The sequence below is a fragment of the Panthera uncia genome, chromosome D1 (assembly GCF_023721935.1).
Source record: "Panthera uncia isolate 11264 chromosome D1, Puncia_PCG_1.0, whole genome shotgun sequence".
In the NCBI taxonomy this organism is placed as follows: Eukaryota; Metazoa; Chordata; class Mammalia; order Carnivora; family Felidae; genus Panthera; species Panthera uncia.
The window spans coordinates 69,115,846-69,128,622 of NC_064808.1; the positions used below are offsets into that span (position 1 = coordinate 69,115,846).

The 12,777-nt window shown below is 37.4% G+C and overlaps 1 non-coding gene across 1 annotated transcript; it reads left to right on the plus strand.

Annotated features, from left to right (window-relative positions):
• The first annotated feature begins 7,407 nt into the window (after positions 1-7,407).
• On the plus strand, positions 7,408-7,514 carry LOC125917999 (U6 spliceosomal RNA). Its single transcript, XR_007456349.1, has one exon. It is a non-coding gene; the product is annotated as a U6 spliceosomal RNA (small nuclear RNA).
• Positions 7,515-12,777: the final 5,263 nt, after the last annotated feature.

A 12,777-nucleotide genomic window follows, 5' to 3' on the forward strand; every position in this document is an offset into this window, starting at 1 on the left:
GCATCCGACCCTTGATCTCAGCTCAGGTCTTTTTTTCTTTCTTTCTTTCTTTCTTTCTTTCTTTCTTTCTTTCTTTCTTATGTTTATTTTTGAGAGAAAGAGAGAGAGAATGAGCAGGGGAGAGGCAGAGAGGGGAGACACAGAATCCGAAGCAGGCTCCAGGCTCTGAGCTGTCAACACAGAGCCCGATGCAGGGCTCGAACCCATGAAACGTGAGATCATGACCTGAGCCGAAGTCAGATGCTTAACCGACTGAGCCACCCAGGCACCCCTCAGCTCAGGTCTTGATCTCACAGTCGTGAATTCACGCTGGGTGTCGAGCCTGCTTAAGAAAAGTGTTCTTTAAAAAAATAATAATAAAAATTAAAATAAATAAATAAATATGAGGTGAATTAACTAACTTCGTGAAAAGAAAATACACCAAATAAGTTTTACATTGATCTGGATTTTAATAACGAGAAAGTAAAATCATTTACTAAATTATACTGGCATGAAAGGATAAAGATGCTATTTATATTTTGGATAGCAACTTCATGATTCTACTAAGGCCAAATTTCACTGGTTTATAAAATTGGAAAGACAATGCATGAACTTTAAAGATGAACTGTGTTCTTATGTACTTCCTCAGTGAAGACCTTTCTTTCTCATTAATCTCCTGGGACAATCTCAGAACCATAATGGATTCCACAGTGCTGAAGGCAGTGCTGCTACCGGCTGTCTGCTGTGCAGTTAGAGGAGAAAGGTGTATGTGTAAGGAGGCATAGAGCGGTTTCACAGCACAAAAGTCAAGTACCAAATTGGAATCATATATATAGAAAAGTAAGTCAATATGTCTACTAACGTTACTTTTTTAGTCTCAGGGATAGTACTGTATATCTCCATCTTACTGTCATGGGTTATATTGATCTAAGGGTTAATGCCTTATACAATCGTCTGATAGGGAAGTTTATAAAACGTACACACTTTGGAAAACCGGAAAGGTTATTAAAAAGTCTAAAAGGCATGGAATGCCATCTCTGATTATTAGGGCCTATTACCGTGATTTCTCACATTTCAATTCCTACACGATCCACTACATTTACTTGAGTAAATCAAAGCCTTCTGGGCATTTCAATAAATAATTTGGGGCTAACCGGGCGCTTGGGTGGCTCAGTTGTTTAACCTTCTGACTTCGGCTTAGGTCATGATCTCGCAGTTCACTAGCTCGAGCCCCACGTCAGTCTCTGTGCTGACAGCTCCGAGCCTGGAGATCCTTCGGATTCTGTGTCTCCCTCTCTCTCTGCCCCTCCCCCCACTCATGCTCTGTCTCTCTCTCCCTCTCTAAAAAATAAATAAACATTAAAAAAATAATTTGGGGCTATTAATAAATCAAATTCAATGCCAAGTAGTAAAATTTTCAAGTAATTTAAATTTCATTTGTATTCAATCTGAAAAATGTATTTTAATCAAATAATTTAAATTCAGTTCAATTTATATTCAATCCAAAATATACTTGAATGCTAAAACAAATTGAGATGAAGGAAGCAGTGAAATATGGAGAATACAACCATAAAATCAGAATAAAAGGGTGTGATTTAATATCTAGATGGATTGGGACCTACTAAACCTAAAAATTGGGAAAAAAATCTCAAAGTAAATGATGTAAACCACATGTAAACAGCATCCTGGGAAAAATATTTGCAATGAATATAACAAAGTGTTACCATAACTAGCTTAAAGGCTCTTTTAAATCAATAATTTCAGTATTAATAATTAATCTCCACTGTTTTCCCTGAGGACGTATGTATGTATGTATGTGTGTGTGTTTACATTAAGAGGAAAAGGAAATAAAAGAATAAGGATAAGAACATAAATCCAAGGCACAAAGTAGTGGGAATATGCATACCTAAACAGCAGAAGTCTTAACCTCTACCCTTCTTAAAGGTCAGCCACAACCTTAAGATAAACATAAATCTATTGCTCAGGAGAAGGAAACAGAGAGGTCAATAAAATGGCAAGTTTACATGGAGTCAAGAGGATTACTGAACAAGAATAAATTAGGAGAACATGAGGAGGAGGTCACATAAAAAGTTAATCTGTATAATACATTGGCCAGAGTTGAAAGGACCCCTATTCTAGCAGATAAACCTCTCAACAGATGCATTTCATCAAAACTTCTTTCTTTGGGCATCTGGGTGGATCAGTTAAGCGTCTGACTTCGGCTCAGGTCATAATCTCATGGTTTGTGAGTTTAAGCCCACAGCTGACAGCTGTGACAGCTTAGAACCTGAAGAACAGCTCAGACAGCTTAGAACAGCGCTGACAGCTCAGAACCAGAAGCCTGCTTTTGATTCTGTCTCCCTCTCTCTGCCCCTCCCTCACTTGTGCGCGTGTGCTCTCTCTCTCTCTTTCTCTCTCTCTCAAAAATAAATAAATAAACAAAAAAAATGCTTTGAGTCTTTCTTGTTTTTCATAGTAATAATTGTAAATAATGCTTCACAACAGTTCATTAACCCCTTACAAACTTATGATCTATAAATTTGTTTTGCTCAGTGATTTGGGAATTTGTCTAAAGCACTACAACTAATTTGTACATCAGAATACTGATCCAGTGATCTGCAGCCTTTTTTACGATTCTATACCTATAACTCAGTCCCCATAGGTGGTTCTGCTGTTGAGGAGCAAAGTTACCTTCAAAGTTATTCAGACTGTTTTTTGGTTTGTGAACATATTTTTAACTTTAAAAAAGCTCACAAACAGCAAAAAAGTAGTTCTTTATAATAAAACATATATATACCAAATGCGTATAAAGCTTTCTAATCTAAAGGACATATTTTTGACGGAACTCACGGCTTTTTATTTGTATCAGAGAATATTTATTTTTAATTGCCTTTTAGGAAAAGCATCCAACAAATTAAAAAAAAAAAAAAAAAGGATTCAGGGAGCCTGGTTCGCTCAGTTAAGCATTCACTTTGGCTCATGGTTCCTGAACTCCCCCATTGGGCTTTCTGCTGTCAGCACAGAGCCCATATCAGATCCTATCTCCCTCTCTTTCCCCTACCCGTGCTTCATGCTCTCTCTCTCAAAAATGAATAAACATTAAAAAAAAAAAAAAAAGATGATCAGCATAGAGGATTCTGCTGGACCACAGAGGATGTTTAGGGCAGTGAGGCTACTCTGTATGAAACCATAATGATGAATACATTTTATTATAAATGGTCCAAATCCATAGGATGTACAATACCAAGAGTGAATTCCTGGGTAAACTATGGACTCTGGGTGACAAGGATATGTCATTGTAGGTTCATCAATTGTAACAAATGCACTGCTCTGGTGAGGGATGTTGATAATGAGGGAGGTTATGCATGTATAGGGGCAGGGAGTATATGGAAAATCTCTGCACCTTCCCCTCAATTTTGCTGTGAACCTTAATTTGCTCTAAAGAGTAAAGTTTATTTAAAAAAAAATATTCATGCAAGAATCCTATTGTAGTTAATAGATTTTAGGTTTAGAATGGTCACTGAAAAGCATATGTGAAGTCTGAAAAGCACATGTAAAGTCACCTTATGTGGGCTTGAAAATATAAAATCAAATAACGACATCAGACAAACTGATCTAATTATCTACCACCAGCTGGTATTTGTTGATGTTTCCTTAATAGATTCGGTGATTATGTAAATCCAGGCAGAAGGACTTGAACTTGTGTTTACAGTTACAATAACCTAATCTTCTATTAAGAGTGTAACACAACATCTCAAGTGTCTAGTCTTTGAAAATTCCACAAAAAATCTGAACAATTAAATTCAGACTGCCACATTATCCAGAAAATAAAGACCCTCACTAATGCTCATTAGGATGCCAAATTACAGTTACCAGTGAGTTCTGTCTTATAAAGCAACCAGCCTGGCTAATCGACTTTTCCTCTAAAATTACCATCATGAGAACATTTATAATGCTTATCTTATGTTCTTGTTAAATGGAGCACCTGGGTGGCTCAGTCAGTTAGGCATCTGACTCTTGGTTTTGGCTCAGGTCATGACCCCATAGTTATGAGATCAAACCTGGAGTAGGGCTCTGTGCTGATAGCATGGATCCTTGGTATTCTCTCTCTCCCTCTCTCTGTCTGCCCCTCCCTCACTCACATGCACTCTCTCTCTCTCAAAATATATAAATAAATATTTTTAAAAATCAAGAATAAGGAGGCGAACATATAAATTCCTTAGATGTAAATAAGACAATAAGAGGATTTTATGAACAATATTATGCCTATGCACTTGACAATTCAGATGATATTAACAAACGCCATGAAAAATATATCTTATAGAAGCTAGCAAAAGAAGAAATAAAAAATCTGAGTGGTATGATTTACATTAAAGATATTAAACTTATCGTTTAAAAAAAAAACTTCTCACAAAGAAAACTCCAGTATCTCTTTCAGTGAAATCTTTCAAACATTTAAGAAAGAAATAACACAAACTTCAGCAAAGTATTCTGGAGAAGTAAAGAAAACTAATACTTCCCAACCCATTACTTTGATATCTAATCCTGCCAAGAGTATTACAAGAAGTGAAAATTATAGCACAGACTCTAATATATATATTAGAGTATATATATATGTATATATACATACATATATATATATACATACATATATATATATATATAAAATCATTCTTATAGATGCAGGAAAAAAAGCATTTGATATAAGTCAAAGCCTATTCACAATTTTTCAGTAATTATTAACAAAAAGTGAAATTTCATAGTGAAATTTCATAGATTTTCTAGAGAAATTTATGACAAATAATATATTTAATGAGGAATTTGAACGTTTTCCACGTAAGAATAGGAATGAAATAAGAATGTCTGCTACTTCCACTTCCCAACACTATTGTCGATGACTTATTCAAAGCAATTAGACAAGAAAAAGAAATCACACTCCTTCAAGCAGTGAGCCTGACTTTATTTAAGATTTGGTAACCCAGGAAGCTGCAGTGCACTTATTTTATTTTATTTTTTCTCATTTTATTTTTTAGAGAGAGAGGGATAGAGTATGAGTGGGGGAGGGAGACACAGAATCCGAAGCAGGCTCCAGGTTCAGAGCTATCAGCACAGAGCCTGACGTGGGGCTCGAACCCATGAACTACGAGACCACAACCTGAGCCCAAGTAGGACGCTTAACCCGCTGAGCCACCCAAGAGCCCCTGAGACCCACTTCTAATGGCTCTTGTAGCTGCTGCAGTTGGGTTCTTGCTATGCAGCATTATGGATAATGCCAGTCTGATTGATAACCTGGCTTTATGGTCTGAGTTTGTCCTAAATTTTTCTGGCCAAAAGTTGTTCATATTCGTTGGAGAGCAGATGATCAGGCTAATTTGGGCTGTTTTTCCTATTGAAGTGTTTACATATATTTCTAATTGCCCAAGTAGTACTGACAGCAGTTTTATAAGCTTTTGACCACCTTCTGGTAAAAAGACTCACCAACTATTCCCTCCAACCACACTGATGTCAACCTGCAATTCATTAGTGTTTGGTAGGAGCAGAGTTGAATGGCGTCACCTGTGATTTTGAGGTGCAAAAATTTGGTGGAAGCCAGGCATTGGTTGTATTATAATCCATGGTGTCGTCCAGATGGGTGTGTTGCTGCCTGGGTCCCGGCTTCTCACAGTATCTGCCCCATGTGAGGTGAATGAAATGAAAGTCCTTTTTAACCTTGTCAGTGCAAACTATCCTTCATGGGAATCTCTAAGCATAATAAATTATCCAATGCACTTTTGAAATTATTTTTTGATCCACTTTTTATTTCCAAAAAGGCCTGGTATCTGTGATATTATCATTTCCTTAGCCTAACAGAAGATACAATTTTTCAACTATACACTCTCAGATTTATGTTCATATTAGGTTTCTATCAAGCTAAGCCCATAAACCTTGGTGAATCCACATCTGTCAAATGTTCGAGAATTAGTCCATGATAGGAACAGATTTCTTCTAGTTTTTGGCAGGCTCATTGTTGGCTGCAGTAGGGAACTTAAGCCTTTTTAATCAATGTTTTTGTTTTGCAGGGGGCTCTTCCCACAGAAAGTTGAGGGGGAAAGGATGTCAGGAGTCAGTCAACTGCTCTTTGTTTTCTTCTCCAGTTGTACACAGCATATTTCTCTTTCTTTTTTTTTATTAAATTTTTTAATGTCTATTTTTGAGAGAGAGGGAGACAGAGTGTGAGTGGGGGAGGGGCAGAGAGAGAGGGAGACACAGAATCTGAAGCAGGCTCCAGGTTCTGAGCTGTCAGCACAGAGCCTGATGTGGGGCTTGAGCTAGTGAACCATGAGATCATGACCTGAACCGAAGTCAGAAGCTTAACCGACTGAGCCATCCAGGAGCCCCAGATTTCTCTTTCTTATTTGAGACGTTATGGATTTCTTATTTCTCTATATATGCATTCATCTTCCCTACTAATTTATAATCTCTGATTCTAGGAGTTTTGTCTAACTTACCTTTGAAAACTAGGTAACTTCCCCCTTTGGGGGAAGGGAATTGAGAGGTTGTTATGGTACTCAGTAAAACTTACTCAGGATAGCAACTGCTTAATTACTATATTTATTATTTGAGGTAGGGATGAGATCACAGAGTGTGGTCTACAGGACTTTTATATGCTGTGTAAAGTGATCACAAATCCAGGAAATAATGGTGCAAACAAATGTTGGACAAATCCCTGTAAGGGAGCACACCATTTAGCAACACTATAAGGGGGTTTCCTGCACACATAACCATTTAATTTTTATTGAAAGATGAGAATACTAGAAAATCCTTCCTCTCTATGCTTCTGTAGAGGGTATGCAACCTGTTAAGAAATGTTTGAGGCAATTTTCCCAAAATTAAAATTTCTGGAAAAGTCCTCACGTACATATCTATATATATATAGATAGATAGATAGATAGATAGATATGTATATATAGTATTTACTATTTCCTTTCCTTAATCTCCTTAGAATACATTTGACTAGCATAATTGCTAGTCAAATAATGCTTCTGAAGCTTATATTAATTTACAATCCTATGTATTCAGTAGTTACTTTACCTTTTTTTAGTATACACTAGCTTTTATGTTTGGTTTCAACTTGATAATTTTTATTTTATTTTATTTTATTTTATTTTATTTTATTATTTTATTTTATTTTAAGTTTATTTATTTATTTTGTGAGAAAGAGAGAGAGAACGAGAATCCCAAGTAGGCTCTGCACTGTGAGCAGATGTCTAGCCCGATGCGGGGCTCGAAACTACAAACCACAATACGATGACCTGAGCCAAAATCAAGAGTTAGATGCTTAACCAATTGAGACACCAAGGTGCCCCACAATTTGATAATGAAAAAAAATAATAATGTTTATTTATTTTTGAGAGAGAGAGGGAGACACAGAATCTGAAGCTGGCTCCAGTGCTCACTTCGACAGCACATATACTAAAATTGGAACGATACAGAGAAGATTATCATGGCCCCTGTGCAAGGATGACACGCAAATTCGTGAAGCGTTCCATATTTTTCAGAAAGTGAATTTAGAATAATAGTCATAAAATTAATCGCTGGGCTTGAAAACAGTATAAAGGACAGCAGAGAATCTATTGCTACAGAGATGAAGGGACTAAGGAACAGCCAGGAGGAGCTGAAGCTGGCTCCAGACTCAGAGCGGTCAGCACAGAGCCCGACATGGGGCGCGAACTCACAAACTGTGAGATCATGACCTGAGCCAAAGTCAGACACTTAAGCGACTGAGCCACCCAGCTGCCCCAAATAATTTTTTTGCTTTCTTTTTAAAACTTTATTTAACATAACTATGCTTACAGAATACATTCATATTGGTTAATAGAATGCAATTTAACTTATCCTACACAATTTGGTCCAAAAACTTGGTACACAGTTTAAATGTTAAAAAAAAAAAATTACAATCTGGTTTATTTTTCATCTATTACAAATGTATATAAAAGATACTCCCATCAAAATTTCTAAAAGGTGATTTTTTTTTATTTTAAAAAAAAATTTTTTTTAATGTTTATTTATTTTTGACAGAGAGAGACAGAGCATGAGCGGGGGAGGGGTAGAGAGAGAGGAGACACAGAATCAGAAGCAGGCTCCAGGCTCTGAGCTGTCAGCACAGAGCCCAACACGGGGCTCGAACCCATAGACTGAGATCATGACCTGAGCTGAAGCCGGATGCCCAACCAACTGAGCCACCCAGGCACCCCTTCTAAAAGGTGGTTTTTATTTAAACTTTCACTTTCAAAAATTCCTAGTAAGGTTAGATTATTTTCATGTTTATAAAAATAAGGCCTAAACTCCCACGTATTAGATAACTTAGTGAGACAACCTATAGGCAAGCATTGGTGATTTGTTAAGCTGTGATAGGCGTCAACAAAACAGAGGCAGTATGGCACCTCTGTTAAAAATAATTTCCACAGCATGCACAGCATGATGACTATAGTTAACAATACTGTACTGCATATTTGTAAATTGGGAAGAGAGGTCTTAAAAGTTCTCATCATGAGACAAAAATTATGTAACTATGTATTGTGATGGATGTTAACAAGACTTATCGTGATCATTTTGCAATATATAAAAATACCAGATCATGTTGTAACACTTGAAACTAATATAATGTTATATGTTAATTATACCTCGATTAAAAAACAATTTTCTGGGGACACCTGGGTGGCTCAGTCAGTTCAGTGTCTGACTCTTGATTTCGGGTTAGGTCATGATTGTGAGATTGGGCCCGTGTCAGGCTCTCCACTGACAGCACAGAACCTGCTTGGGATTCTCATTCTCTCCCTCTCTTTCTGCCCCTTCCCCACTTGTACTCTCTCTCTCTCTCTCTCAAAATAAATAAATAAAATTTTTTAAAAGTAATTTTATTATTTTTTATATTTATTAATTCATAAATTTTAAAATTTATATTTTATAAGTATTTTTATTTTATGCATGTTATTAAAGATAATTCTGCACATAATTTTTGTGTAAATAGGTATTATCACCTTATATGATAATATAAGTGTGCACACACACACACAAATACACAAAGTATTTGGTTTAAAATTATTCACCAAGATACATAAGTCCACAAAATAGATTTTATTTTTACATGAACCAGTCATTAAAAAAATAGTCATCAAATATTTCAGGTATGAAAAACACTAGCAGAGTTAATTCCACCAACTATAACATATACAATTATTTAAAACCCATTTGAAATGCCTACGTGCCCTTTTTAAATATTTTTATGAGAAAGTTGCACAGTTCAGATGCGTTGGTTTTTCCATTTAATGTTTGATTGCTTTAACATAATCAGATAAACAATAGCTGGAGTTTACTTAGCAATTAGAAATTTAAAAAGTAGAGTAAGAAAACAAGTTTTAAAAATTGTGAGGTCAGAGGCGCCTGGATGGCTCAGTTCGTTAAGTCTCCAACTCTTGATGTCAGCTCAGGTCGTGATCTTGTGGTCATGAGATGGAGCCCTATGTGGCTCTCTGTGCTGAGCATGGAGTCTGCCTGGGATTCTCTCTGTCTCTCTCTTTCTACCCCTCCCCCACTCATGCTCTTACTCTCTCTCTAAATAAATAAATACATAAACATTAAAATTTCAATCAAAAAGAATGAAATCTTGCCATTTAAAATGACATGGATGGAGCTACAGTATATTCTGCTAAGTGAAATAAGTCAGTCAGAGAAAGACAAATAAAATACTACATGATTTCACTCATATGTGGGATTTAAGAAACAAAACAGAGGAGCAAAGGGGAAGGAAAAATAAAGAGAGAAAGAGGCAGGAGTGGGAAACAAACTGTAAGAGAGAACAAACTGAGCGTTGCTGGAGGGAGGTGGGTGGGGAATGGGCTAGATGGGTGATGGGTATTAAGAAGGGCATTTGCTATGATGAGCACTGGGTGTTGTATGTAAATGACGAATCACTCTGAATTCTACACCTGAAACCAATTTTACCATACATGTTAACTAAGTAGAACTTAAATAAAAACTTGAATGTCTTTTTGAACAACTTGTGCAAGTTCAACTTTCTTCCATCATACCCCAAAACAAGTCCAGATTCTGTTAGGGCATTAGTTCTCAAGGGTTGTTCTCTAGATGCTGTAAACCCTAATAAGCCATTTTTATACCTTTCTGTGTTATCTAATCAGCCACTTCCCATTCTTTCTGAAGACAATAGCCAATCTCAAGAAGTAGGCGTGACCTTAGGTGAGACTGACCATATAAAAAGCCCGTCTGTCCAGAGAGGACTTCTTTTACAGGGAAGACTGGCTGAGTTTGCAGCTTCCAGGCTTCAGGGAGCAGAGAGTTCCTACTGACCCTGATAGCAGCAGACCTTCCAGACCTTCCAGAGCTTCCAGAGGTAAGACCACTCAGTAGACCCTGGTGAGTATGGAATTTACAGTAAATATCTTCATGCCTACTTTCTCCTCTACAAATACTTTCAATTTAGCTGTTGTCCTGGTTGGGTCTTGTCCAAGCAAACAAACAGCTTTCCTAGTTATTTAAAATGACATCAAGGTTTAAAATATCTGTGTAACTAGAGCATTTGTAATATAATAATATTTATTATATTAAATTGATGATTTTTTATTCTTTTTTTTACTTAAAAAAATTTTTTTAATGTTCATATTTGACAGAGAAAGAGAGACAGAGTCCAAGTGGGGGGACTGATGGAGAGAAGGAGACACAGAATCTGAAGCAGGCTCCAGGCTCCAAACTGTCAGCACAGAGACCAGTGTGGGGCACGGACTCATGAACTGTCAGATCATGACATGAGCCGAAGTCGGATGCTTAACTGACTGAGCTACCCAGGCGCCCCGATTATTTTTTTTTTAAGTTTTATTTGTTTTGTTTTTTGTTTCTTTTTAGCATTTATTAATTTTTGAAAAGCAGAGAGAGACAGAGCATGAATGGGGGAGGGGTAGAGAGAGAGGGAGACACAGAATCTGAAGCAGGCTCCAGGCTCTGAGCTGTCAGCACAGAGCTTGACGCGGGGCTCAAACTCAGGACTGCAAGATCATGACCTGAGCCGAAGTCGGCTATTCAACCAACTGAGGCACCCAGGCGCCCCAGCGCCCCGATTATTTTTTATTCTATTATCTTATGTGTTACTAAGGTTTTTTTTAGGTCTTAGAGATTTATGCAGTTTTTATGCAGTTTCGGAACTCATAAAGCACCTGAAATGTTCAACATAATGTATATATGTAATAGTCTTTGTAGCCATCAACATGAAAGTTTAGTGTGCTGAATTGGTTAGAAACCCTTTTTTGTAAAAGTCCTACTATGCTCTCCTTCTAAAACCTTCAGTTTGCAGACTAGATTTAAAAGGCTCTTACCAATGGGTAAGGACTCCCAAGAAGTGGCATTGATCACCATGGGGAAATACCAAAAATACAGATGAACTGATCATGCTTCTCTTAACTACATCTCTGTACTTTCTAGTGCAAAAAGGAAATCCAAATACTTATTCTCTTTTTTGTTTGTTAAAAAAAAAAAAAAAAAGATTAATCATTGCTCTTTAGCACTGTGGCTTGAACGTTCACCAGTTCAAGATGTGAAGATGTTCTGATGATCTGAACTGACTCTGGGAAAAATCATTTTCCAAACTAGAAATAAAAGATAATTTTTACCCTTTATTTCCTTTACAAAAAAATTTTTTTTAATATTTATTTATTTTTGTGGGAGAGAGAAAGACAGAACATGAGTGGGGGTGGGGCAGAGGGGGAGGGAGACACAGAACCTGAAGCAGGCTCTAGGCTCTAGGCTCGGAGCTGCCAGCACAAAGCCTGATATGAGGCTCAAACTCATAAACTGCGAGATCATGACCTGAGCCGAAGTCGGATGCTTAACCGACTGAGCCACCCAGGCGCCCCTAGACTTTATTTCCTGAAAGGAGGAGTTTTGCTATTAAAGTTAGAAGCACAAATTCAACTGCTTACAGTTGCAGGAGTCAAAGTTGAAGGCAACACTGATTAAATTAAACAAGCTTAAATTAAACCTAATCAGTTTTATTTATTTTTAGAAAAGTACACCTGTCAGTTTGGAGACAGTATACATGGAGGCTGTTAGCATAGAGATGAAGTGTCTGTGTGTATATGTGTGCCTGTGTTACAGTCATGAAGAGAGAGAGAAACACATGCAGAGAGAGAGAGTCAGGGTGGGGAGAGGGGGAGATTGAGATTCTATATAGGCTTCTGCACCAATCAGCTAAGAAATGTAACTCTGTAATTATCCTTTCACTCCCTGACCCAGTCTTTGAGGGGCAGTAGTTTAGCTCTGATTGGGAAATTGACTATTTGACATTTATTTATTTTTGAGAGGCAGAGACAGAGTGTGAGTGGGGAAGGGGCAGAGAGAGAGGGAGGAACACAGAATCTGAAGTAGACCCAGGCTCTGAGCTGTCAGCACAGAGCCCTACACGGGGTTTGAGTTCACAGACCGTAAGATCATGACCTGAACCAAAGTCAGATGCTTGACCAACTGAGCCACCCAGGAGCCCCAAGAACACTGTCTATTTGAAACCAAAAAGATGGTGAGGACACTTTTGTCCCATTTTTTCATTTGTAGCATAGCATAAACCCAACGTATCTATATCTACCATGCCTCCCTTTGTGCTGGGGTTAAATTAATAGGTGGATTAGATAGAGCTCAAGCAGACAAGCTTTTGTCTAAAGGCTTTCCCCCGCCTCATCAGGACAGAAGAATGACTTTCTCTCTCTCTCTCTCTCTCTCTCTCTCTCTCTCTCTCTTTTTAAAGATGTACAGAAA